This window comes from Giraffa tippelskirchi, chromosome 2 (assembly GCF_054371585.1).
Source record: "Giraffa tippelskirchi isolate mGirTip1 chromosome 2, T2T-mGirTip1v1.2.pri, whole genome shotgun sequence".
Taxonomy (NCBI): domain Eukaryota; kingdom Metazoa; phylum Chordata; class Mammalia; order Artiodactyla; family Giraffidae; genus Giraffa; species Giraffa tippelskirchi.
This window is the reverse complement of record NC_137276.1, coordinates 45,963,743-45,990,081: the sequence shown is the minus strand read 5'-3', so window position 1 is coordinate 45,990,081 and position 26,339 is coordinate 45,963,743. Positions and strand designations below refer to the sequence as shown.

At 36.8% G+C, this 26,339-nt stretch overlaps 1 long non-coding RNA gene across 1 annotated transcript in view; it reads right to left on the bottom strand.

Annotated features, from left to right (window-relative positions):
• The window catches only part of LOC145533140 (uncharacterized), a 76,953-nt gene that overhangs the window by 2,820 nt on the left and 47,794 nt on the right, over window positions 1–26,339 (bottom strand). Inside the window, exon 3 of the long non-coding RNA XR_014073887.1 lies at window positions 3,491–3,600. This is a non-coding gene — a long non-coding RNA (uncharacterized LOC145533140). The remainder of the gene's footprint in view (window positions 1–3,490; window positions 3,601–26,339) is intronic.

Here is a 26,339-nt window from a genome sequence, read left to right as displayed (position 1 = left end):
AAGAATACTAGCCTTGAAAGAGTTTGCATTAAAGTGAAGTGTGAGAGAAACATGAAGCCCAGTAATGATATTGAAACCTATGAAAGGTGATTCCTTTCCAGAGATCTTAGTCAGATACTATGTCTCCAAACCCTGCAAAGAGAAAACTAGATTTGAATTATTTGACAAAATATGAACAAATAGTGACTTTCCATTCTACAAAGGAAAAAACACATCTAATTCATTCTTTGGTAACATATTTTAAAGATTTTTTATCCTTATTTTATACGTAAAAGTGAAAGTGGAAGTTGCTCAGTCATGTCCAACTCTGTGCGACCCCATGGACTATAGTCCATGGAATTCTCAAGGCCTGAATACTGGAGTGGGTAGCCATTCTCTTCTCCAGGGGATTTTCCCAAACCAGGGGTCAAAACCAGGTCTCTCACATTGCAGGTGGATTCTTTATCAGCTGACCCACAAGGGAAGCCCTTTTTATATGTATATATGTATATATTTATTGCATTTTGTTTGCTATGAAAATTGCCAAAGAGAAGAGTAGGAATTCATCTTTCTACATAATCATCTAATGAGCAGTTTACAAAGAAGAGCTGTTGGCTTACAGTGATTTCTCACAAAATTCAAAAGGGAAAAGGAAATAAAATATTCAGTTCAGTTGAGTTGCTCAGTTGTGTCCAAATCTTTGCAGCCCCATGGACTGCAGCACACAAGGCGTCCCTGTCCATCACCAACTGCTGGAGCTTGTTCAAACTCATGTTCATCAAGTTGGTGATGCCACCCAATGATTTCATCCTCTGTTGCCCCCTTTTCCTACTGCATTCAATCTTTACCAGCATCAAGGTCTCTTCCAATGCATCAGTTCCTCGCATCAGGTGGCCAAAGTATTAGAGTTTCAGCTTCAGCATCAGTCCTTCCAATGAATATTCAGGGTTGATTTCATTTGGGATTGACTGGTTTGATCTCCTTGCAGTCCAAGGGACTCTCAAAAGTCTTCTCGAACACCACTGTTCAAAAGCATCAAATCTTTGGCACTCAGCTTGGAGAAGGAAATGGCAACCCACTCCAGCATTCTTGCCTGGAAAATCCCATGGAGTGTGGAACCTAGCAGGCTACAGTCCATGGGATCAAAAAGAGGTGGACATGACTGAGTGACTTCACTTTTCTCTATAGTCCAACTCTCATATCCATACATGACTACTGGAAAAAAAATATAGCTTTGACTAGACGGACCTTTCTTGGCAAAGTAATGTCTCTGCTTTTTAATATGCTGTCTAGGTTGGTCATAGCTTCTCTTTCAAAGAGCAAGCGTCTTTTAATTTCATGGCTGTACTCACTATCTGCAGTGATTTTGGAGACCAAAAAAATAAAGTCTGTCACTTTTGCCATTGTTTCCCCATCTATTTGCCATGAAGTGAAGGGACCGAATGCCATGATCTTCATTTTCTTTTTTTTTCTTTTTTAACTTTACAATATTGTATTTGTTTTGCCATACATTGACATGAATCCACCATGGGTGTATATGTTTTCCCCTTCCCGAACCCCCCTCCCACCTCCTTCCCCACCCTATCCCTCCGGGTCATCCCGGTGCACCAGCCCCGAGCACCCTGTATCATGCTTCGAACCTGGACTGGCGATTCGATTCTCATATGATAATTTACATACTTCATTGTCATTCTCCCATAGCATCCCACCCTCACCCTCTCCTATAGAGTTCATAATACTGTTCTATTTATCTGTGTCTCTTTTGATGTCTCGCATACAGGGTTATTGTCACTGATTAACTAAATACCATATATATGTGTTAGTATACTGTATTGGTGTTTTTCTTTCTGGCTTACTTCACTCTGTATAATAGGCTCCAGTTTCATCCACCTCATTAGAACTGATTGGAATGTATTCTTTTTAATGGCTGAGTAATATTCCATTGTGTATATGTACCACAGCTTCCTTATCCATCCATCTGCTGATGGGCATCTTTTCTGAATGTTGAGTTTTAAGCCAACTTTTTCACTCTCCACTTTCAGTTTCATCAAGAGGCTCTTTAGTTCTTCTTCACTTTCTGCCATAAGGGTGGTGTCATCTGAATATCTGAGGTTATTGATATTTCTCTGGGCAATCTTGATTCCAGCTTGTGCTTCATCCAGCCTGGCATTTCACATGATGTATTCTGCATATAAGTTAAATAAGCAGGGTGACAATATATTGCCTTGACATACTCCTTTCTCAATTTGGAACCAGTCTGTTGTTCCATGTCTGGTTCTAACTGTTGCTTCTTGTCCTGCATACAGATTTCTCAGGAGGCAGGTAAGGTCGTCTGGTGTTCCCACCTCCATAAGAATTTTCCACAGTTTGCTGTGATCCACACAGTCAAAGGCCTTGGCATAGTCAATAAAGCAGAAGTCAGTGTTTTTTCTGGAACTCTCTTGTTTTTCCCATGATCCAACGGATGTTGGCAATTTTATCTCTGGTTCCTCTGCCTTTTCTAAATCCAGCTTGAACATCTGGAACTTCACAGTTCATGTACTGTTGAAGCCTGGCTTGGAGAATTTTGAGCATTACTTTGCTAGCATGTGAGATGAGTGCAATCATGTGGTAGTTTGAGCATTCTTTGGCATTGCCTTTCTTTGGGATTGGAATGAAAACTAGCCTTTTCCAGTCTTGTGGCCACTGCTGAGTTTTCCTAATTTGCTGGCATATTGAATAGAACACTTTCACAGCATCATCTTTTAGGATTTGAAATAGCTCAACTGAAATTCCAGCCATGAAATTAAAAGACACTTGCTCCTTGGAAGAAAAGCTATGACCAACCTAGACAGCATATTAAAAATAGAGACATTACTTCATCTAGTCAAAGCTATGGTTTTTCTGGTAGTCATGTACGGATGTGAGTTGGACTATAAAGAAACCTGAGCGCCAAAGAATTGATGCTTTTGAACAGTGGTGTTCGAGAAGACTTTTGAGAGTCCCTTGGACTGCAAGGAAATCAAACCAGTCAATACTCAAGGAAACCAACCCTGAATATTGATTGGAAGGACTGATACTGAAGCTGAAACTCCAATACTTTGGCTACCTCATGCGAAGAACTGACTCATTTGAAAAGACACTGATGCTGAGAAAGATTGAAGGCAGGAGGAGAAGAGGATGACAGAAAATGAGATGGTTGGATGACATTACCGACTCGATGGACTTGAGTTTCAGTAAGCTTCAGGAGTTGGTGATGGACAGGGAGGCCTGGCGTGCTTCAGTCCATTGGGTCACAAAGAGTCAGACACAACTGAGCAAATGAACTGAACAGAATGTTTTTTGGAGGACTCAGTTCAGGCTTTACAGAGGAGGTGACATTTTAGCTAATTATGAAGTGACAATCTGACGATTACAGAAGGACTTCTAGGTAAAGAGAAAGGAAATGCAGAGATGTAACATTCAAAATTTCTATGCATATACCATAATTTATAAATGCCTAGGGAACAACAGAGTTAGAGAGGAGACTTACAGGAAGTGTAGCTTTGATAGTAGTCAGGAGACTGTCCAATTATACAGAAAACAAATTTGCTTTCCCATAGCAACATGTTTTTTTTTGAGGTGGCCTCAAGTGAACCTGCACTAAATTGAGAAAAAAAAATTGGCAACCAATAAAAGAAAATGACCTTACAATGTCTAAACTATGTCTAAGGGAGATCTTTGACTTGAATCTTTGAACACGGAAATGATTAAAGCAAAATGACCACTATGTCAACTTAGATTCAAGGAACTTGTCTTTATAAATAAAACAAATCTTTGACACCCTCCCCCAACAATTCTATGATTTCTCAGTTTCAACTCACAAGGCCTCAACTTATGCTAGCAGAAAAACCATATACAGAAGTTTTGCAGTCTACAATAAAGGTCTCTTCTCAAATTATATCACATGTGACTATGAAAAACAGAAAAATGATAATTGCCTGCACAAAAGCTAAAGCCAGATCCACACAGCACTATTGCCAAATTTAACAAATAAAAATTCAGATCATCCAATTTGAAATTCAAATTCAACTGAGCATCCTGTATTTTATCTGGCATCTAGACCACAGAGGTCAATGGGGAAAGGGAGTTTATCTCAGACAGAAAGTTAGCAGCTGCCAGATATATAAATCAAGGTCTATTGCCAAAGCAAAAAATATAATTATTTCCTGCCAAGGAATATTTAATCATTTCTATATACAAATACTCCTATATCATTGCCTTCTTTCCTTTCAGGAATGTGAGTTTTTCTCAGTATTCATGTTATGACTTAATTATTATTTCCTAAGCATGAGAATGAAGGATGCAACAAGTCTTCTTATTTCTATGTGGTTAATTCATGAAGGGCCATATCCTGACCTAATGAAGCAAATGACACATTGCCCCAAATCCTAGGCTTTGTATGTATGTATGTTAGTTGCTCAGTCGTGTCCGACTCTTTGAGACCCCGTGGACTGTAGCCTGCCAGGCTTCTCGGTCCATGAAATTCTTCAGGCAAGAATACTTGAGTGGCTTGCCATTCCCTTCTCCAGAGGAACTTCCCAACCCAGGGATTGAACCCTGGTCTCCTGCATCACAGGCAGATTTTTTACCGTTTGAGCTACAGTCTTTTTATTTCTATATGGTTAATTCATGAAGGGCTATATCCTGACCTAATGAAGCAAATGACACATTGTCCCCAAATCCTAGGCTTTGAGTGGTATATAATCATTGATGGAATTTATGACTGTCCATTAGGGATAGAGTGAGTGGTCTGGAGTGAAAGAAAGTGCTTGTGTGCAGTTGGTGATCAATGAGGAGCCTCCTTTTTACATATATTTACTTAAAATAAAAATCTTAGTGGGCCTGCAGGCTCTTAGAGAAGGACTTTCTCAGCCTCCTTTGCAGATAGGTGACCCTGAAACTAAGTTGTAACCAGTGGAATATGTTCAGAAGTTATGTGTGCCATATTTAGTTTATGTCCTCTAAAGAAAAGAACCATGTTCTTCTTTCCATGTATGTTCTCCTTTTGACTGAAAGGCAGATTTGAAGGTAGAAGCTGAAACAGTCTCATTGAAACACAAAATAAAAGTCATACATTGATAATATAAGAGCAAGGAGATAGGCGTCCAAGTCTCTGATGACAATAGAGCTGTCTTCCCCTAAATTTTACATATGAAAAGATAAGTACCTATCTTGTTAAAGCCACTTCTGTTTGGGTATTCTTTAATATAGAAACTAAGACAATAATCTAATATAAGGAAAATATATAATGTATATATACATACATATTTAGGGCTTAAAATGTTAATACAAAATGTGAGGAATTTGGGATAAACTATAAGATCATGTATATATTGAATTTGAGGTTTCTATAGGAGATTTGAGTAGTGAGATTTTTGTCAGTTTGCATATGATCTTAAAGTAATAAAAAAGAGAAAAAGGTAAACATCAGCCCAATGTCATCAGCTTGTACAAACTTAAAATGTAGCACAGCGTACTTGGCCAAAAGGAATAAAAGGAAAAAAATAAGAATAAAACATGTTGCAAATATGAAAATGTTAACATTCTGATAATAATTGCTGTATATATCAGTAAAAAGAATCCAAACAGGAGAGCCCAGTAGATACATAGCATAAGGAATATACTATTTTCAAGAGAAGGAAGACAAATAAGGGATGGCAGGAATAATAACAGTACTGTAACAATATAAAAACAATAAAAATTACTAGAATAACAATCACATTTTGAGATCAAAATATATACCTAAACTTTATTATGCACATTATTTGTAAGTATTATGTTATAATCCTAATAACCCTATGAAGTATATGTGATTATTTTCCACATATGTAATACTGAAGTTCAAGATTAGAGTGACATATCCAAGACTGCAGTCAATAATATATGATCAAGTCAAACTTCAACCCCACTGTCAGACTCTGCCTGACTTCTGTCAGACTCCAGAGCTGATGCTACTTTGCTGATATTTTCTCACCAAACTCTAAGAAAAAGTGGCTCATTAACAACTGGAAAAATTTGAATTAAGGCACCTTAACATAAATACTACCAGTAACACATAATGCTGATAAAGGAGTTATAGGACAGCTACCCTAATTGTTCATGGTGATTTTAAATTAGTATCATTGAGAGAAATTTGCCACAATAAATCTTAAATTATTTTACTGTCAACTATTTTGAAGAAGAATTACTTAAATGAAATGAAATAAAATCTTTAAATATGTTGAATCAGTGAAATGTATTCATTAAATAAATTAATCACAATGGGCAACTAAAGAGCAACTGTTTAGTAATTTCTCATGCAAGTAAAACAAGTTCACACCAAACAACAATGACAATAAGTAAAAAGAGAATTTTTATTAACATCAAAAGCTCAGACTGACAACAGTGAATGTCAAGACTGAATGTCAAGAAAGAGTGGAGAATAACCTATTATAATTTGGGGAAAGTTAATTGAAAATTTTGTATGCATCTTATTTCCTGTTCATATGTAAAATCAGTGAAAGACATTCTTAGCTGTCAAAGGGCTGAAATTTTCTAATATCAATTTTGCACTGATTTTATTTTTCAAAAGTCCCTAAATGGGTACTCAATTATAAAATATTATAAATGTTTTTCTCTGTTGAAAATTGCACAGAAACTTTTTGACACTTTAAAAGTTTAAAATTATATTAATAATAAAAGATAATCCAAATAACTGGCTTACAAAAACAGTCAGCCCTTTCTAATTTGAAAATTTTTGAAGTAATCAACAGAAGATCTATATATAAATACTGAAGGATGATAGATTATCAGGAAAAAATATGAGACAAAGAACACAAGACAAAATATTGTTTCAATGAAAATATTTTTTCTCAAATTTCCATTGTTCACACAGCACATAATGATAGATTCCACTCTTTTAAGTGTATACTAATCTATCCTACCTGCAAATTAGATATTTAATGACTCAAAGAAGAAACAGAAGGTAAAATAGTAGTTGACAGGGAAAAAAGGTGACAACAGAAAAATCATGAAATTGAAGAACTATGGGGGGCATTGGTTCTAGGACCCCCTTGGATACCAAAATTTCATATGCTCAAGTCCCTTATATAAAATGGCATAGTATTTGCATGTAACTTACCTACATCTCCCTATATGTTTTAAATCACCTCTAGATTACCTGCAATACCTACTACAATGTAACTGCTATGTGCCACGCATGCTAAATTGCTTTAGTCATGTCCAACTCTATGTGACCTGATGAACGTAGCCTGTCAGGCTTCTCTGTTCATGGGATTCTCCAGGCAAGAATACTGGAGTGGCATGCTGTTTCCTACTCCAGGGGATTTCCCAACCCAGGGATCGAACCCAGGTTTCTTGCATTGGCAGGTGGGTTCTTTACCACTAGAGTCACCTGGGAAGCCCCAAATGCTATGCAAATAGCTGTAGATACAATGTAAATGTTATAAAAATAGTTGCCAATGTGTGGCAAACTCAAGTTTTCCTTTCTGGAAATTCTGGAAAGTTTTTTCAAAGTTTTACATCTGTGGTTGTTGTGGAATCTGCAGATACAGAGGGCCACCTGTATATAGAATGATCACAGAGAAAGACTGTACCTAGTTTGGTGAGAATATAGGAGAACATATAATTTAGATAAAAGTGAGCAAAAGGAAATAAAATTTAACAAACATTACAATTATGATAGAGAAAAATGATGCAAATGAGACAAATAAAATTCAAAATATAAATGGTAGAGTCCTTCAAAAGCTAAAATATGAAAGAAAACTTAAATAAAGATGTAAGCCAAGAAATATACCTCTGAATTAAGAAAAAAAAAACTTAAATGTACATGCTGCAAGAGAACAATATACATCAGGAATTATTAAAGCAGTATATAAGCTAATAAGGTTACTAAACTTCAAAAGATGAATTGTTTTTGCACATATAAAAAACAAGTTATTTACATAGGGTCTTAGTTTCATACAAGGCAACATTAAACACCAGAAAACCATCAAAATGATACTTATGAAATCATAAAGGAAAGGATCTGAGGCTAACAAGTTGATACACAGCCAAACTGTTTTTTCAAATAATAAGTCAATAATTTCTAATTATTATTACCATATGTCCTTAAGTAATCTTCTGGAAGAGATATACCCAACTGAAAGACTACTAGAAATAGCATAGTTAAAGGAATAGAAGTGAGTCATGAATACATTTGATGCTAGAACTCAGACCAAAACAAATGTGAGAACCATGTAAAAAAATTAACTCCTACCATAGAAAAGATACTGTCCGTCTATTTTTAAACAACAAAGGGAAATTGGAAGATTGTGTGGCAAGGCTGATTTTCTCATCTTTAATGGCCCCAAATTAAAAGATGTCATCTATATTTGATAAGCAAGTAGTTGAGTAGTAAATATAGAGAATTACTGTTTGAAAAATAGAGTATTAAGATGATAAAAATTTCAAAATTATAGCTATAAACTTCTCAGGGTCTTGCAAGCTGAAAAACAAGTATTGGCTGGGGCTACAGTTTTATCTTGATGAAATGGAAAGAGGAGAGTGAAAAGCTGGCTTAAAACTCAGCGTTCAGAAACTAAGATCATGGCATCTGGTCCCATTACTTCATGGCAAATAGATAGGGAAACAATAGAAAAAGGGACAGACTTTATTTTCATGGGTGCCAAAATCACTGCAGACGATGGCTGCAGCCATGAAATTAAAAGACGCTTGCTCCTTGGAAGAAAAGCTATGACCAACCTAGACAGCATATTATAAAGCAGAGACATTACTTTGCCTACAAAAGTCCATCTAGTCAAAGCTATGGTTTTTCTGGTAGTCAGGTATGGATGTGAGAGTTGGACCATAAGGAAAGCTGAGCACAGAAGAATTGATGCTTTTTAACTGTGGTGTTGGAGAAGATTCTTGAGAGTCCCTTGGACTTCAAGGAGATCCAACCAGTCAATCCTAAAGGAAATCAACCCTGGATATTCATTGGAAGGACTGATGATGAAGCTGAAGCTCCAATAATTTGGCGACGTGATGTAAAGAACTGACTCATTGGAAAAGACACTGATGCTGGGAAAGATTGAAGGCAGGAGGAAAAGGGAATGACAGAGGATGAGATGGTTGGATGGCATCACTGACTCAATGGACATGAGTTTGAGTAAACTCCAGGAGTTGGTGATGGACAGGGAAGCCTGGTGTGCTGCAGTCCATGGGGGTCACAAAGAGTTGGACATGACTGAGTGACTGAACTGAACTTAACCAAAGATATACTCTGTTTTAGTTAACTCAAAGTCAAACTGATCGGGCATCTTAATTACATCTGCAAACTTTATAAACCTTCCCTATAATATAAAATGATCATAAAAAAGATATTCAGTCATATTCACATATTCTTCCCACCATCAAGGGGAGTGTAATATATAGGAAACTAAGTCACATCTAGATCATTTTAAAATTCCCCTCACCACAGAAATATTTTAATTGAAAAAAATCAAATTTATTTTCTATATTTCTATGTTTATCCATAAAACATTTTTCACAACTATCCAATAACACTGAAGGAGTATCTTTTTGCTATACACTCTTTTACACATGAATGCATGATGTGTGTGCTTTATCACTCAGGCATGTCCAACTGTTTGTGATCCCATGGACTGGAGCCCACCAGGCTCCTCTGTCTATGGGATTCTCTAGGCAAGAATACTGGAGTGAGTCACCATGCCCTCCTCCAGGGGATCTTCCCGACCCAAGGATCAAACCCAAGTCTCCCACACTGCAGGTGGATTCTTTACTGTCTGAGTTACCAAGGAAACCCAGGAATACTAGAGTGGGTAGCCTATCCTAAAATTAAAGAAAAGGTGTTAAATAAATTTGAAATAGTGATTTCAACCACTGTTTTAGTGCTCCCAGAGAGAGACAGCTTATTATTTGAGTTTGTTTTGAGCAAATCATGTATTTTCATTTTTGAACTTGGTTAACATCATTGATGACTTAAATTGTCTCAAGTTAATTCTGAATTTCCCATCTACTCACATCCCCTCACAAGCCCTAGTTTATGGGAATGATAAACGACAATAGACATCAATTTAATAGAAAACATATGATTCATATAGAGAATTTAATGATACTTTGTGAAGTGAGAGTTGGACCCATATTAAATTGACTTTATACATTAAAGTGGAATACACATCTAGAATAATTGTTTAGTGCAATTATTAATAAACAACCATTAATTTTGTTGCCTGTGCACATATTTTCCTGAGGTGTTTGGTAATTTAATTCATCTTGTATGTTTATGTTTTCTTTTCTCCAATTATCCCTATAGGTACAGACACAATATGCACTCTTCAATTCTACTTAATAATTCTCTACTGATTCATAACTAAAGAAAGATTTGTATCTTTGTTACAAACAGTTTTACAAGGTTCCTTGGCAATGCATTTGTATAAAAAAGGGATTTCGTTAGAAAGAGCATGTTTAAATAAATGGCATTCTTTGTATCTATCCACATGATTCAATATCTAATTATTATTTGTTTGTTTATTGCTTTTTTCATAATGGTTAGTATCAAAGACTTTAATGCTGAGAGGGACTTTAACATGGTTTGCCATATGCTATTCTCTGCGGGAAAATTTTCTACAAAGCACTCCTTTACCAAGCACCATTTAATTTAATTTAATTCTGTCAATAACAGATAAACATAATTCTCAATGCAGCATTTCTATCACTGAACTCCTACAATTATTCAAAAATTATTTATCATCTTAATTGAAACCTGAACATTGTATTTGGCTTGACCCTCTGGAGGAAGTAAAATGCATATGACTCAATCTTACATGTTCAAAAACTATTTTCACCCCTAAAGCTCTTTTTCTCAGGATTTACTCCTTTAAGTTTTTTCAAATAGTTGTCTCATTCCCTGTCAGTGGGTCCCACTGACTTTGTCCCAGCAAAGGGCAGGAAAAACAATCAAGCTTCCAGGCTGCCAAATTGATAGCATCAAAGCAAACTCAAAAAGCCATTAAGAGAATGATCACCTCTATTTCTAGGCAAAGGTTATTTTTATGTGGTGATTCCAATCAGTAGGATATGGGCTTATTGAGTATGTGATTTATTGACAGTGTTCTTAAATGAGAAACATTTTTGAAATGTGCCTAGAAGTTAACCCACAGGAAAGTACTCCACAATTCCTTATAGACCTTTCCCTTTTGATCCCTTCTTTCTCCAGTGCACAAAAGGCTCTTAATCATCTCCTAGCCCTTTCTTTGAGCTGTTTTGAATTGAAACATATTGGCTCACTCATGTGTTGGTAATAGGCAGCCTTGCTCTCTGTATTTTGACAGCTTTTCTCAATACTGTTTGGATTGTGACAAATATTACTTAATATATGTCATAATATTTTATATTAACTAAACATACTGCATTAATATACATAAGCATTTCCTTACAATATCTTTCACTTTATACAATTTATACATTTAAAATGCAACCAAATTGTAAAATAAATAAATATTTATACTATAAATACAATAAAATACATGTTTTCTTTATTAAAATAAATTTCCTCTAAACCAGTATTACCAGTTTAATATTAGTGAAACCAGATGGTTTCACTGCTATAAGTATGATGGCCATGGAGAAATTAACTCTATAAAATGTTGATTAAGAACATGCACCATCTGTGTTAACATGAAGATTAAAGATTGCCTGAGTAAAAATGTCTAAAAGAGCACCTTGATTGAAGCTAAGTATTCAATATATAGCAGTAATCTGCATGTTTTTGTTTGTCATGATATATCCTCCTCTTTCTCCTTCTCCTTTTCTCCTCTTCCTCTCTTCTTCATCATCTTCTTTTGTTTCTACTTAAAATTTTCAGTGTCCAATTTTAAATTATTTTATTTTTCTTAAACATGAATATAGTTGATATTTGTCTTCTCATTTTGTGCTTGAATTCATTTTGTGTTTAAATTAGTGATGTCATATTGAAGTGGTAATTAAATTGAGCAAAATGTGTATTTTCCACTTTTGAGTGACTCAGATTTGATATGCATATCTGTTGTGTTTTCATCAAAGTCAGTCATAAAGGTGTTGACTATTCTAGCACTATTATCAGAATGCTATACCTCTCATAGCTAACACCCTTCCCAATACTACTTAAACGACACTAAATGTCTGTCACATATGGTCCCCAAGTATCCTGTTATTATCAATTTAGCATTACTTATTATTCTGCATTGTATTTGTTGTCTAGTTGACTATTTTCCTCATATATGGAGTATGATTCTTGAAGTCAAGGAACACATCTTGTTCACAATTCTATCTCCTTTGTCTAGCTGGCACAAAGGCTATCAACATAGTCACTTATTATTCCTATTTTCCTCTTTTCAAATTGATGTTGATTCACTGGAAAATTTTTTCAGTTCAGTTCAGTCACTCAATCGTGTCCGAATCTTTGTGACCCCATGAAACTCAGCACGCCAGGCCTCCCTGTCCATCACCAACTCCCGGAGTTTACCCAAACTCATGTCCATTGAGTCGGTGATGCCATCTAACCATCTCATCCTCTGTTATCCCCTTCTTCTCCTGCCTTCAATCTTTCCCAACAACAGGGTCTTTTCAAATGAGTCAGCTCTTCACATCAGGTGGCCAAAATCCTGGAGTTTCAGCTTTAACATCAGCCCTTCCAATGAACACTCAGGATCAATTTTTCTTAGGATGGACTGGTTGGATCTCCTTGCAGTCCAAGGGACTCTCAAGAGTCTTCTGCAATACCACAGTTCAAAAGCATCAATTCTTCTGTGCTCAGCCCTCTTTATAGTTCAACTTTTAACCACAAAACAATTTCCAATTTGATACCAAAATTATCCAAAGTTTGCACACTTCACTGTCTGGTTTGCTTTATGATCAACATATCAAAGTGTAAAAAAGGTATTTTATCCATTTGTGTCATTGCTGGACTTCTGGGAATAATCCCACAGCAACTAATACTGATGCTCCTGGCTCCCACTTGTTTGGTTCTTTTAAGGCAGCTAGGTTACAGCTCCTGTTTATTTGACTAGAATAGCATTTGAAATAAAGAGAATTCATAGTTTACAAATAGCATAGGAAACAGAAAGGCATCCCAGGTGGTGCTAGTGGTAAAGAACTGCCTGAAAATGAAGGAGATATGAGACGCGGGTTCGATCCCTGGGTCAGGAAGATCCCCTAGAGGAGAGGAGGGCACTGCAACCCACTCTGGTATTCTTGCCTGGAAAATCCTATGGACAGAGAAGTCCATAATACAGTTCATGAGGTTGCAAAAAGCCGGACACTACAGAAGTAACTTAGCATGCACACGCAGGAAGCAGAAACAAATTTTAGAAAGCACCTTATTTGTGATTTCAAAACAGGTTGAAGAGAAGGGATGATAAGGAACTGAGTAAGAAAATAAAGGAATATAAATCCATTAACATAAATGAATGAGCCAGTTTCATTAGGAAGAAAATATGATAATGATCATACAGAAAATAAATCCAAAAGAGTAGAGGATAATTTAAAGAAGCTCTATAATGTTTAATAGGAAATTATAAAGATATACAAGTGAGGAGACTGAAAAATCATGGATACAGACCAAAAAAACAACAAAAAAAGACTTCATCTACAGATAAGTTCTTCTATATATGAAAGTGGGATAAGAGCAATAATCAAAAATACAAGAAAATACATTATTCTGACTAGAAGAAAATAAATTCCAAATCAGAGTTCAATCCAAAATTAATTCTACATGGAATAACAAATGAATGCTGGAATACCTTAAAATAAAAAAAAAAAAAAAACAAGCATAATACTTTACAGCTTTCTACATGGGAAATAATTTTCTAAGTGTCAGTATAAAAGCAGCATAAGAATTTTTTCAAAAACCAGTAGGTAAAACCAGATATTATGTGAGAGTATTAACATTAGAGATGACCATTCAATAAATTAATTATAGTCAAAGTGAGCTCAATGTAGTCTTTAATCCTCTCATTAATGCCAATTAATGCTGGATACAACTGAGCAACTTTCCCTAGGAGTACAAATAGGACTATGATTTAGGCTCCCCTTGGAGTGCAGCTATCTAGATTGGTCATAACCTTCCTTCCAAGGAGTAAGCGTCTTTTAATTTCATGGCTGCAATTATCATCAGCAGTGATTTTGGAGCCTAAAAAAATAAAGTCTGACACTGTTTCCACTGTTTCCCCATCTACTTCTCATGAAGTGATGGGACCAGATGCCATGATCTTAGTTTTCTGAACGTTGAGCTTTAAGCCAACTTTTTCACTCTCCTCTTTCACTTTCATCAAGAGGCTCTTTAGTTCTTCTTCACTTTCTGCCATAAGGATAGTGTCATCTGCATATCTGAGGTTACTGATATTTCTCCCGGCAATCTTGATTCCAGCTTGTGCTTCTTCCACCCAGCGTTTCTCATGATGTACTCTGCATATAAGTTAAATAAGCAGGGTGACAATATACACCCTTGATGTACTCCTTTTCCTATTTGGAACCAGTCTGTTGTTCCATGTCCAGTTCTAACTGTTGCTTTCTGACCTGCATACAGGTTTCTCAAGAGACAAGTCAGATGGTCTGGTATTCCCATCTGTTTCAGAATTTTCCCCAGTTTATTGTGATCCACACAGTCAAAGGCTTTGGCATAGTCAATAAAGCAGAAATAGATGTTTTTCTGGAACTCTCTTGCTTTTTCAATGATCCACCGGATGTTGGCAATTTGATCTCTGGTTTCTCTGCCTTTTCTAAAACCAGCTTGAACATCTGGAAGTTCACGGTTACTTTGCCAACAAAGGTCCGTCTAGTCAAGGCTATGGTTTTTCCAGTGGTCATGTAGGGATGTGAGAGTTGGACGGTGAAGAAAGCTGAGCACCGAAGAATTGATGCTTTTGAACTGTGGTGTTGGAGAAGACTCTTGAAAGTCCCTTGGACTGCAAAGAGATCCAACCAGTCCATCCTAAAGGAGATCAGTCCTGGGTGTTCATTGGAAGGACTGATGTTGAAGCTGAAACTCCAATACTTTGGCCACCTCATGCGAAGAGTTGACTCATTTGAAAAGAACCTAATGCTGGGAAGGATTGGGGACAGGAAGAGAAGGGGAGGACAGAGGACGAGATGGTTGGATGGCATCACCGACTCGATGGACATGGGTTTGGGTAGACTCCGGGAGTTGGTGATGGACAGGGAGGCCTGGCGTGCTGAGATTCTCGGGGTCACAAAGAGTCGGACACAACTGAGCGACTGAACTGAACTGAACTGGGGTGCAGCTGGTAAAAGAATTTGCCTGCAATGGGAGAGACCTGGGTTCGATCCCTGGGTTGGGAAGATCCCCTGGAGAAGGGAACAGCTACCCATTCCAGTATTCTGGCCTGAAGAATTCCAGGGACTATAGTCCATGGAGTCTCAAAGATCTGGGCACGTCTGAGTGACTTTCACTAGAATGCCAATTAAAAATCCTAATGCCTTTTCTTCGGAGAAGGAAATGGCAACCCACTCCAGTACTCTTGCCTGGAAAATCCCACGGACGGAGGAGCCTGGTAGGCTGCAGTCCATGGGGTCGCTGAGAGTTGAACATGACTGAGCAACTTCACTTTCACTTTTCACTTTCGTGCATTGGAGAAGGAAATGGCAACCCACTCCAGTGTTCTTGCCTGGACAATCCCAGGGACCAGGGAGCCTGGTGGGCTGCCGACTATGGGGTCGCACAGAGTCGGACATGACTGAAGTGACTTAGCAGCAGCAGCAGCAGCAGCAGCAGCAGCAGCAACAGCAACAGCAATGCCTTTTCTTACTTTAAGAATTCTTTAATGTTTGACTGTTCTGAGTGCTTCATATATTTTCTCTAAATTCTACTTAAAATATGAACTTCTGTTCATTAATTTCTCTCTTCTCTCATGCTGTTATAGGAAAAGCAGAATAAACCATATGGTATCATCAACATTGTGTTCAAAATAGCTCAGTGAGCAAATTTATGAGGTACTTTTCTACATCACAAGTGACAATGCCCTCCACTAGTTAATTAGAATTCTCATTTCTCCTAAATTCAGTAATTTCCCACTTTTCTCAAACCCTTACCAATAGCCTCCATAAGGTCCAATATTCTTCCAGAAATACCTGGTCAAGCAATCAACACTACATGTTTTAGTTTTTTTTGGCAGCAAGCTGTTTCCAGACCCCAAGATCTGTTCTACTTATTAGTATAAAAAAATCTCCCCAAAGTTCAGTATCATAAATCAATAAGTTTTTTATTATGTTCAAGGCTTTTGTGGCTCAGGAATTTAGACAGAGCAGAGGGGATGTCTCATCTCTGCTCCTTGATGTCTGGAAACTTAGCTGAAAGGACTCAACCAGTACAGAGCAAGTTGACCAGCTTAAGGCTAGAATTATATGCAAGCTTCTTCACTTATATGTAAGACATCTGTGCTGAAATGACACACATGTTGGACTCAATTGGTACTTGGCTTAATCACTTATACAAGTAGTCTCTCATCTGTGTGTCTTGGAATTCTACACAGTGTGGTGGTATCAGGGCAGTGCAACTTGTTTTTGAATGTTAAAAGCTCTGACAACAAGTGTTCCAGTAAACAAGGTGGAAAGTCTCTGGCATTTTGTTATCTATCCTTGGAAAATACGGCATCACTTTTGCCATACTCTATCATGGCAGTCACAAAACAGGCCAGATTGAAGAGCAAGGATATAAATCCCTACCACTGAGAGGCAGGGATGTAAAAGAATTTTCAGGCATAATTTAAAACTATCAGATATGTAAAATTAAATTTTCTGATTATTTATGCAGTAAAGTACTTTTCATATGAGCCCTACAATTTGTATTTCTTCTTTTGTAAAACGTCTATTCACGTCTCACATATTTTTGATCATCTGCCATTTTGTTACTGATTTATTTATTTTATAATTTAGTCTAACTCCCTGCTATCCACTTACCTCTTACAATATGTACATATTTTAATTTATTTCTTCAGACTACTTTGATCATTTTTTATAAGAAGTTTGTGCCACATAAATTTAGTCAATCATTATTCAAGGCAAGAGTCCTTGCTTTGTTCTTTGGAAGAATTTAGGGTCTTCTTTTTTTATATTTAATAGTTTGCAATTTCATGAATTTTTTGTCATGGAAATTTGATGAGCACATTTATTCTGAACACTCATGCACTTTAGTTTTTATAATTCTCATGTATTTTTGTTTTGTTTCCTTCTATTTGCTCTGATTTTTAAACAAAATATTTCTTAAGATTATACTGGATATTTCACTAATATTTCTATCTCATGATTTTTAAAGGTTTGTCAAAATCATTTTTCAAAAAATATAATAAATTTTTTTCACCATTTATTTTTAATTCTGAAGGATTTATTCAATGTTTTCCATTATTTTTTTTCATAATACCCAGTTCTTACTTTACAAATTGAACATATAGTTCAACTGAACATACAATTCTACAATTTTTTTTCTTCTTTTCATGGGGTTAAAAAAAGCATCTGACAGTTCTCAGTTCAGCATGGTACTTTTCACTGAGTGAGCTTTGCTACTGATGAAGAATACGAAATGCCAAAATTAGAAGCCTTCATACTTCTTACCATTCCCTATGCTGCTGCTTCTAAGTCGCTTCAGTCGTGTCCGACTCTGTGCGACCCCAGAGACGGCAGCGCACCAGGCTCCGCCGTCCCTGGGATTCTCCAGGCAAGAATACTGGAGTGGGTTGCCATTTCCTTCTCCAGTGCATGAAAGGGAAAAGTGAAAGTGAAGTCGCTCAGTCGTGTCCGACTCTTAGCGACCCCATGGACTGCAGCCTACCAGGCTTCTCCGTCCATGGGAGTTTCCAGGCAAGAGTACTGGAGTGGGGTGCCATTGCCTTCTCCGACCGTTCCCTATAGGCATGTAGAAATTCTAGAGGCTGACTGTATAAATTCTTTCATATCTATGGTATATGATCATTAAGTTAATCTCAATATTTTCAGCCCCAAGTTTCATTCTTAGGCTACTTAGTATCTGGCTAGTCTGAGCCATCAGGACACTGAGTTTTTGCCAAAGCAACTTGCTCTTCCTTGATTATATTCTATTCCCCACATAGTCTAGGCTAAGCTTTTCTCTGATCTACTATACTGGTTACCATCATTCTTTATGAGTATGGGAAATTTATTGAAATCTTGCTCTATTTGTGCTTGCTCTAATAGATGCTTGTGTTCTATTTGTTCTTTTCTTAATTGAAGATTTATACAATTTTATGTCTTTATTCTCCCTTTAGTGGAATCTTGGTAGACAGGAATATTTATTTATTCAGTCTTCACTCTATGCTAGGAACTTCAAAGTATTTTTTGATTGAGGACCCAAGATCCGCTGGGAAAAACTGGAAAAAGGACAGTCTCTAGTTGCCGCTTTATGCTGTCCAAAAAATATGGACAATAGAGGTTAGAAAGTACATGAGTTACATGTTGAATTAGGAATGGTATGTATAAAATTCTGAGAACAGTGCAGAGTGCTATAGCTTCTTTTCTACTAAAATAATTTCATCCCTAGTAATATCACATCTCTTTATAGAGGCAGTTTTGTTATAAAAGTATTGACCTAATCCTAATCACCATTTATAGCTGACATACAATGCAATTTAACAGAAAAGAATTAAGTTTGTACTGGATGTGGTGGTAGTTTAGTTACTCAGTTGTGTCCGACTCTTTGCGACCCCATGCACTGTAGCCCACTAGGCTTCTCTGTCCATGGGATTCTCCAGGCAAGAATACTGGAGTGGGTTGCCATTTTCTCCTCCAGGGGATCTTCCCGACCCAGGAATTGAACCCGGGTCTCCTGCATTGTAGGCAAATTCTTTACCATCTGAGCTACAAGGGAAGCCCTGTATTGGACATATCTTACATAAATATTTGTGAATTCATACCGTTAATGGAATTCATACATGCATCAGAAACTGGACAATAAACACCTCTGAAAGCTGTTACAGCCTATACACCCATGATTAACTGATGGCTAAAATGAGGATCTAAATCCATTGTATCATATCTTTACCACCAGAAATAAATGATAGATGTAAAGCACTGTATTTTGTCAACTTGTCACTGAGGTAATAGAAGAGGGCACTGAGCCTGAATAAGTGTGATGGGGAGGAATTAATTGATTTGGGCTAGTAAGAAGATGTGGTTGTAAGAAAAATTTACACACTTAATTAGTATGTAGGGTGGTGTGGAATGAAAGAAAATACTGAGGTAAAATTAATGGCTTAAAAAATTCTGAGAACAGAAAAAGCCATTAACCATTATGCTCAAAAACAAAATAAATACATGCTGCAACCTTTCTTATCTTGATGTGAGGAAGCAAATGATGTGCTAGGAATAGCAAAATATACAAAACCATTTTCTCAACTGATATAGATGAAATATTTTGATTTACTAAATACTCTTAGAACTTATCATAAATAAAATAAATATATTTTCTTCACATAAGCTCTTGGGACCAAATCAATACAATTTCACATCACTGAATATTTAAACTACATGGCTTTCCTGACACTTGAGTTTAATTCTGAATGTATCATTGATTCCTACAATGTGATGTGGCAATAACACAGTTTACAATATACCCTGAAGTTTCTACAAATTCTAGTAACAGCAAGAATACTTATACATACAAAATTAAAATTTCAAGAAATCAGAGGACCAACATAAAATAGTTTTTTTTTTTTCCTTAAGTGAAAGTTGCTCAGTTGTGTCTGACTCTTTGCGACCCCATGGACTATATAGTCCATGGAATTCTCTAGGCCAGAATACTGGAGTAGGTAGCCTTTCCCTTCTCCAGGGAATCTTCCCAACCCGGGGATCAAACCCAAGTCTCCTGCATTGTGGGAAAATTCTTTACCAGCCCAACATAAAATAAATGAATACATATAAAATGTTGATTTCAGAGAAAGAAAGGATTGCTTTTGCTGAGGGAAACTATTAATCAGGACATTTTAGTTTCAGACCATAAAAAAACAAATAAAAATTCAAATGTTCATAAGTTAAAATGGAAAGCATTGATTCTTAAAATTGAAGCACATCAGACTACATCATGATGTAGATAAGAGCATATATTCCTGAATTAGGTTATATATTAGCTCTGTTACTTTGGGTAAGTCAACTAACTACTCTTTATTTCATACTGTCTAATATAAAATTGTATATTAATTTTAATTTCTTCATAGAGTCCTTGTATTATATGCACTATATGTATTATGAGTCTTATGAAGCACACCCAGAACATTGTATTTGCTATATGAATGTCTTATATATTATTATTAAAAATAATACATAAGTCTTCCACCAACACAAGAGAACACTCTACACGTGGACATCACCAGACGGTCAATACCAATTTCAGATTGATTATATTTTTGCAGCCAAAGATGGAAAAGCTCTACACAGTCAGCAAAAACAAGAATGGGAGCTGACTGTGGCTCAGATCATGAATTCATTAATGCCAAATTCAAACTTAAATTGAAGAAAGTAGGGAAAACCATTAGACCATTCAGGTATGACCTAAATCAAATCCCTTATGATTGTACAGTTTAGTCGAGTTCAGTTGCTCAGTTGTGTCCGACTCTTTGTGTCCGACTCTTTGTGACCACATGGACACACCAGGCTTCCCTGTCTGGCACCAACTCTCGGAGTAAACTCAAACTCATGTCCATTGAGTCAGTGATGCCATCCAACTATCTCATCCTCTGTCACCCCCTTCTGCTCCTGCCTACATCTTTCCCAGCACAGAGTCTTTGCCAATGAGTCAGTTCTTCACATCAGGTGGCCAAAGTACTGGATATTCAGCTTCAGCATCAGTCCTTCCAATGAATATTCAGGACTGATTTCCTTTAGGGTGTAGTGGTTGGATCTCCTTGCAGTCTAAGAGACTCTCAAGAGTCTTCTCCAACACCACAGTTCAAAAGCATCAATTCTTTGGCGCTCAGCTTTCTTTATACTCCAACTCTCACATCCATACAGGATTACTGTAAAAACCATAGCTTTGACTAGATGGATCATTGTTAGCAAAGTAATGTCTCTGCTTTTTAATATGCTGTCTACGTTGGTCATAGTTTTTCTTCCATAGAGCAAGCATCTTTTAATTTCATGGTTGCAATCACCATCTGTAGTGATTTTGGAGCCCCCAAAATAAAGTCTGTCACTTGTTTGCCCATCTATCTGCCATGAACTGATGGGACCAGATGCCATGATCTTAGTTTTTTGGATGTTGAGTTTTGACCCAACTTTTTCATTCTCCTCTTTCACTTTCATCAAGATGCTTTTTAATTCTTCTTTTCTTTCTGCCACAAGAGTGGTGTCATCTGCATATCTGAGGTTATTTATGTTTCTCCCAGCAATCTTGATTCCAGCTTGTGCTTCCTTCAGCCCAGTGTTTCTCATGATGTACTTTGCATATAAGTTAAATAAGCAGGGTGACAATATACAAACGTGACGTACTTATTTCCCTATTTGGAACCAGTCTGATGTTCCATATTCACTTCTAACTGTTGCTTCCTGACCTGCATATAGATTTCTCAGGAGGCAGGTAGCGTCGCTTGGTATTTCCATATCTTTAAGAATTTTCCACAGTTTGTGGTGATCCACACACTCAAAGGCTTTGGCATAGTCAATAAAGCAGAAATGGATTTTTTTTCTGGAACTTTCTTGCTTTTCTGATGATCCAGCAGATGTTGGCAATTTGATCTCTAGCTCCTCTGCCTTTTCTAAATCCAGCTTGAACATAAGGAAGTTCACAGTTCACATAATGTTGAAGCTTGTCTTGGAGAATTTTGAGCATTACTTTACTAGCGTGTGAGATGAGTGCAATTGTGCAGTAGTTTGAGCATTCTTTGGCATTGTCTTTCTTAGGGATTGGAATGAAAACTGACCTTTTCCAGTTCTGTGGCCACTGCTGAGTTTTCCAAATTTGCTGGCATATTGAGTGCAGCACTTTCACAGCATCATCTTTTAAGATTTGAAATAGCTCAACTGGAATTCTATCACCTCCACTAGCTTTGTTCATAGTGATGCTTCCTAACGCCCACTTGACTTCCCTTTCCAGGATGTCTGGCTCTAGGTGAGTGATCAGACCATCGTGATTACCTGAGTTGTGAAGACTGTTTTTGAGTAGTTCTTCTGTGTATTCCTGCCACCTCTTCTTAATATCTTCTGCTTCTGTTAGGTCCATACCATTTCTGTACTTTATTGAGCCCATCTTTGCATGAAATGTTCCCTTGGTATCTCTAATTTTCTGGAAGAGATCTCTAGTCTTGCCCATTCTATTGTTTTCCTCTATTTCTTTGCATTGATCACTGAGGAAGGCTTTATGATCTCTCCTTGCTATTCCTCAGAACTCTGCATTCAAATGGGTATATCTTGCCATTTCTCCTTTGCCTTTCACTTCTCTTCTTTGCTCAGCTATTTCTAAGGCCTCCTCAGACAACAATTTTGCCTTTTTGCATTTCTTTTTCTTGGGTATGGTCTTGATCACTGTCTCCTGTATGATGTCATGAACCTCCATCCATAGTTCTTCAGGACCTTTTTCTATCAGATCTAATCCCTTGAATCTATTTTTTGCTTCCACGGTATAATCATAAGGGATTAGATCTGATGTGAGAATTGGACTATAAAGAAAGCTGAGCATCAAAGAATTGATGCTTTTAAACTATGGTGTTGGAGAAGACTCTTGAGAGTCCCTTGGACTGCAGGGAGATCCAACCAGTCCATTCTAAAGGAAATCAGTCCTGAATATTCGTTGGAAGGACTGATGCTGAAGCTGAAACTCCAATACTTTGGCCACATGATGGGAAGAACTGAGTCAGTGGAAAAGACCCTGATGCTGGGAAAGATTGAAGGTGGGAGGAGAAGGGGACAACAGAGGATGAGATAGTTGGATGGCATCACTGACTCAATGGACATGAGTTTGAGCAAGCTCCAGAAGTTGATGATGGACAGGGAAGCCTGCCATGCTGCAGTCCATAGTTTTGCAAAGAGTTGGACAGGACTGAATGACTGATGAATGACTGAACTGAGCTGAAACCAAGTTAGCAGAGTGATTTGGTTGCAAGGAAAATGGTGATTTTCTCTTATAAATTTAGTGTCTGGATAGGTAGTAAGAGCCCCACTTTTCTCTAGTGAAATCACACTAGAAGCATAGCTTTCATGCATATTTTAACAGGAAGATACCAGAAGGTATCCAAATACAAGATAACAGAATGATAAAGAGGTTCAAAATAATATTTCCAAGTGTAGCTAAAAAAGCTTGAGGTGTTTTTTTTTTTTTTTCTCCTACAGAGTAGTGGGCAGAATGGTTAAGTAGGATAATTTTGGCAAATAAATTGTATCAAATTTGGTGGAGTCTATCACCAAATGATAGACTGGTAGATAAATGATTTGTTTCAATCTTATATAACTTAAAATGTAAAGCCAGAGATTATGAATTTTTATAGTAAGGTATATTTTGACTTGAATTAGCAAGAATGTTCAAATACTTAGAACTATCTGAAAATGAAAAAGGTTGGTTCTGCAAAAAGTAAGTTTCTTCCCAGAGAAAACCCATGAAGATAGACCACCTGGCAGGTTATAATCAGGAGATTTACAAACATGATAATGATAACATAGCCATATCTGCAGTTGAGCTTTTAGAGGTTCAGATTAAAGTAAATATTAATATGTACCATACTGCAAAAACCTTCTAGAAATTGAGAAGAAACTTGGCCTTGGGCTATGCATAGATAAAATTATTCCTAATTAAATTTTAACCTACTAGTTAAAATTTTGGAGCTATTAATTTTTTAAAATAACCAAAATAGTGATATTCCCCTTTTTTATAATGTAATTTTAAACTAGCCTTTTTCCCCTCATTACTTAACATTTTATTTCAGATTTTTTTCAATTTTTAATTTCAGCTTGTCATCTCAAATTTGGCTCATCTGATGGATAATCTGCTTATTTGGTACACACAGTAAATATAAATAAGGCACTTTTAATGAATACTATGTGTGATGGACAGGGAAGCCTGGAGTGTTGCAGTCCATGGGGTTGCAAAGATTTGGACACGACTGAGCAACTGAACTGAATTGAACTAAACTGAGGGAAATGACAACTATATTGACATATATGTATAAAATAACCTTAATAACTGTAAAACATAGCCTTAATAACTGTGTATAAATAACTTTATTGTTTTTGTCTGTCTTTGCTGTGACAGTACAAATAGCACTCATGCTATTGCTCAGCTTTGTCATGGACACAAACATAATTAATTTTAAAAAATCACTTATACAGATGTTATTGATAAGACTCATGTAAAAACTGAGTGAAAATAGAACACAAAACCTAAAACACTCTGTAATAAGTTCAAATACAATGAAAATGATAAAACTTTGCTTTTAAAGTCAGTCTGAGAGAAGGAAAAATATTACATTAAGTAAAGTAATTATTTACATCCAGAAACAAAACAATTCAGCATTTGGTACAATCATCATCCTAACAGAAGTATATTAAATACCATAAGTGGCAACAATTGATGGTGCTGCAGCTTGTTTTGTTTTGTTTTGTTTTCCTAAAAATAAAAAAATGTGTTGAATTTACTCTAAAGCTGAGTTTCTAGGAGTTTTTGAATACCACTAGGAATAGTATTAAGTCAAAGATAACAACAAGATTTGTTGATCAGAGGGTTTCCTAGTGGCTCCTCCCAATGCAAGAGACACAGGAGACATGAATACAATCCCTGGATCAGGAAGATCCCCTGGAGTAGGAAATGGCAACCCACTCCACTATATTCTTCCCTGGAAAATTCCATGGACAGAGGAGCCTGGCAGGCTACAGTCCATGGCATCACAAAGCGTCAGACACAACTGAGTGACTAAGCATGCACACACACTTTGGTTGATCAGAAAGCCCATTGAGGGAAATCCTCCAAGGTGTTTGTGAGAAATGGTCCATTTGTTTTCTTCTTATTAGTTCAGAAGAGGAAATAGTTTTCTTGTCTATATCTCTAAGGATGGCACTAAGCCCCACAAAGTAAACACAGGAGAACATCAGAAAAACTGCATGAATCTGTCATTATGTAAAAACACACTGTTTTTGAAAATTTGTAATTCATGGGCTAGATGTTTCTTGATAGGTATATTTTTTTCAGTTCAGAGATTAAAGAAAAATTGCCATGTACTTTTTTTTTTTTCATTTTTACTTAAGTCTTTTGGTTTTGTAAAAATGAGCAGTCTCTACTTCTTTCCTGAAAATTTGTCTCCAGTGCTGACATGAGCACAAAGACCTTATGTGCTGTGTGAGGATATATTTTGTGTCTTAAGAATAAAAATTTTCAATAGAGTTAGTCAGTGTATCACAAATATTATCCTTCCTGGCAAGAGGAACACAGAAGCACAGACACTGTTCGGCTATTGTTCTCAATGGAAAAATAAAGGTTTTCAAGTGTTAGTCATTGCCATAGTGGATGTTTAAGTCATTTTTACAGTCTGTTTTGATGGATTCTGAGAATCTGTATTATATTATTTATTCCTACGGCTTTTTGTTAAAATCATATTCATAATTTTAACTGTCATTCATTGAATACTATGTACCAACATTATGAACCAGAAAGTAATTTATATTTAACCCTCATAACAACCCTGCAAAGTAGAAATTATTACCCCATATTATAGATGAAAAACAGACTCAGAAAGGATATAAATTGCCTATATCACAAAATTAGTAAGTAGTGGAGTCAGAATGCAAACAAGATCTCCCTGGTTACAAAGTCAGTGATTTTTCTTCTATAACATACCGAGGTTATAAACCTTTTTGGTTTGGGATAAAATGCACTACGTACAAGCATGTTAAGTCAGTTCAGTCCAACTCTTTTGGACTGTATGACTGTAGCCTGTCAGGATCCTGTCAGCTTCCTTTGTCCTAGGGATTCTCCAGGCAAGAATACGAGAGTGGTTTGCCATGCCCTACTCCAGGGCATCTTCTCAATCCAGGTATGGAACCCTCATCTCTTATGTTTCCTGCATTGGCAAGTGGGTTCTTTACCACTAGTGCCACCTGGGAAGCCTCAAATGCACTAAATTTCACATTAATAAATATACCTATAAAGTAAGTGGACATGACTATTAGTGTGATCATAATTATAAGTGAGTCTGTGGCTGCAACGGCACACGAGCGTGGCTGAGAAGAGCTACCCCAGGCCGGAGGTCAGGGGCGGTGGCGGAGAGGAGCTACCCCGCCTCCGAGGTAAGAGAAATCCAGGTAAGATGGTAGGCACTGAGAGAGGGGATCAGGAAGCAGACAGGCTGAAACTACAG